At 42.0% G+C, this 2,707-nt stretch overlaps 1 protein-coding gene across 9 annotated transcripts in view; it reads left to right on the plus strand.

The window, feature by feature from the left end:
* The window catches only part of LOC102675860 (protein turtle), a 53,539-nt gene that overhangs the window by 27,895 nt on the left and 22,937 nt on the right, over positions 1-2,707 (plus strand). The gene's annotated exons all lie outside the window — the stretch shown is intronic.

Here is a 2,707-nt window from a genome sequence, read left to right on the forward strand (position 1 = left end):
CGTGCGTGGAGTAGGTTAGGATAGAATTTTCCACGTGCCGATAATTAATATAGGCCGGATCGGTAGGACAATTATCGAAGCGGCTTGTTATTAGAAGTTATCGGAGTATTTTCGTTGGTAGGCGGTAATCGGTCGAGCTCCGATAATGAAATTCCGATAACCGCGTCGCTCGATGCAACCAGCTCGTTTTTTGTTCGACCGATTCGCCGCTGATGGAACGTTCACCGGTGATCGAAACCTCGTCCATCGATCCACACCAAATCGGAAATCGGGCACCGCCTTGTTTTTACCGCTCCCGAATCCTCCTCGACAACAACGTTTCGGCAGTTTTTTTCTTCAGAATTTCTTCCATTCCGGACGAGTATTTTGATTAATTGAAATTCCATCTTATTATCTCGAAGGAATAATAATTTATATAAATTTCCTCTTCTCCACAGAAAAGAAAGGAAGAAAGAAATTCGTCCCTTTCCGTCTTTCCTCGATTTTCGTTAATCGAGATTTCGTTCGTTTCGATGATGAAATTTGCGTTAGGGATTTGGGATCCTCGCGTTGAAACCAATTAGGATGTTGTTCGCGGCGGGGCGCAACGGGTCGTCGAGTTAAAAAGCGATTTGTCTCGAGCTCCTATCCCCCCTTCCTCCTCCGGTATCGCAGATTTCTACGCTTCGTTACGTGGCCCCGAGAACATTCATCTTCGTCATCGCGCCGAAATCTTTCTTTCCCCTCTGCGGTTAACCGATTTTCTTCGTCCTCTTCGTAATCGAGATCTAAAGATCTCAATCGAGGACGAAATTTTCACGTCCTGCTCGATTTCGATCCGACACGAAAAATCCGTTTTATCCGTGAAAAAGAAAAAAAATATTCGTAAAGATAGGAAGGAGAAGGGGGAGGAGGAGGAAAGTTCCGTGGAAAGTTTGTGGACTAATAAATCGTGGAGTCGTGGCGTGCAGTCACGAACGAACGAACGTCCGAATCGTGTATGCAAAGTAGACATAGGCTCTCGTATAAAACACCGTTGACAGACTGTGCCATTAATGCGGAGGATCCTCGAGCCCAACCGAACTTTGCTCCGCCCGTTCCCGTCAAACTTTTGAATCCGAGCTTTGAATATTTACCGACCTTCCCTACTCCCAAATTCATCCGCCGCGACGTTCTCTTTCTCTTTCTCTCTCTCTCTTTCTTTCTTCTCGCATCAATGAAAACACCAACACAGCGACGCAACATCCATGATTTTGCATCTTAATAAAACAAAACAGTTTCCCAGCCTTTGTTCGTCTTAAAGCTATATAATATATCTACGTGGTGCTGCATCGATCGTGGTTTCGACTTTACACCTCCGGTATTCTCAGATTCATTACTCTCGCGGGTGAAAAGTTTGAAATCTGGCTTGTGAATATTTATCGAGCGTCCCCTTCTAAATTCATCGCGTTGCCAATCCACGCGCGTCCGGATTTCGTTAAATTTCATCGTCGTCGTTTATCAGCGGATTCTTCGTTTTGTTCTTCCAACTTAACTTGCCGCGTTTTCAACGAAATAGCGAAATTCTACCGTAGCGCGAGCTATCTATCTTTTCACGCCCGTGGTTGCGGTTACCAGCGAGGTCGATTCGACCGTACCACGTTTCATTGTTTCGAAGCATCGACGCTCGACAAATATCCGTGCGCGGCGCCACCATCGAGATTCAATCGAACGACCGTTGATTTTCAACCGTCGTTCAACTTTGCGATGTAAACCGCGCGGAAACGAAGAATCGAAAAGAAGAAATGTGTTGCCGAATTAATTCCCGTCGATGGATCAGAATCCTCCATACTCGTTCTGCCCCTTGTCGGATATACGGATCATGCTTTTGAACGTGTATTCAGAAATTGAAGGACATCGTAGAATTATAAAACACGTATGTCATCTCTTCTTTTAATTTTACTCGAAAGTTTGACCAAAATTTCATTTCTTGTCCTGATTAATTTATTTCATCGATTTTGTAACGATTTTGAAAATATAAATTTTTGGCCAAAATTTGAGAGAAGATATTTAGAAAATATTAAAATGTTATAAAATTTATCTTTTATAACATTTTTCAATTATTTTAATTTTAACTTAAAATTATATTTACTTCATTTGTATTTACTTTGTACGTATTTACGCTGTTCACGTTATGCAGCAACGTATAAATATATATATTAGCTGGAATATACAAAAATATATTTGAGATGTACGCGCAACGTATAAAAACATATCCGTTTATATTTTCATACATCATGCAAGAATATATATATCGATAAATATAAAAATATACGCGCGATGTATGAAAACAGATATAAAAATATACAATCACCTTTTGATGTCAATCTTACGATTGGACGACTATTGCTTTTACCTCGTACATACGTGGATCTGTCGCGGCTCTTTCTCTCGCTAGGCGATACGTTTCTAAAGTAACAATTCGATCCATTATAGAGCCGTTCCATTTATCGGGATTGCTAAATGGAGAACATCTGTCTCCCTTTCCATTTGTTTACTTATCGACGTAGTCTCGCGCGGACTGCCGACACGAGAGTAACCGAACGATGAAATCTCGTTTCGCAACGCGTTTCCGCGTCTGGCCAAGTTAAAAGCTTTTGGCCTCCTGTTCGTTTCGGCCAGGATATTGGTTGGCCGCCGTATTTCCGCTATCGTCGTCCAAACAAGAGAGAGAGAGAGAGAGAGAGAG

Source organism: Apis dorsata, unplaced genomic scaffold (genome assembly GCF_000469605.1).
Source record: "Apis dorsata unplaced genomic scaffold, Apis dorsata 1.3 scaffold_92, whole genome shotgun sequence".
Classification (NCBI taxonomy): Eukaryota; Metazoa; Arthropoda; class Insecta; order Hymenoptera; family Apidae; genus Apis; species Apis dorsata.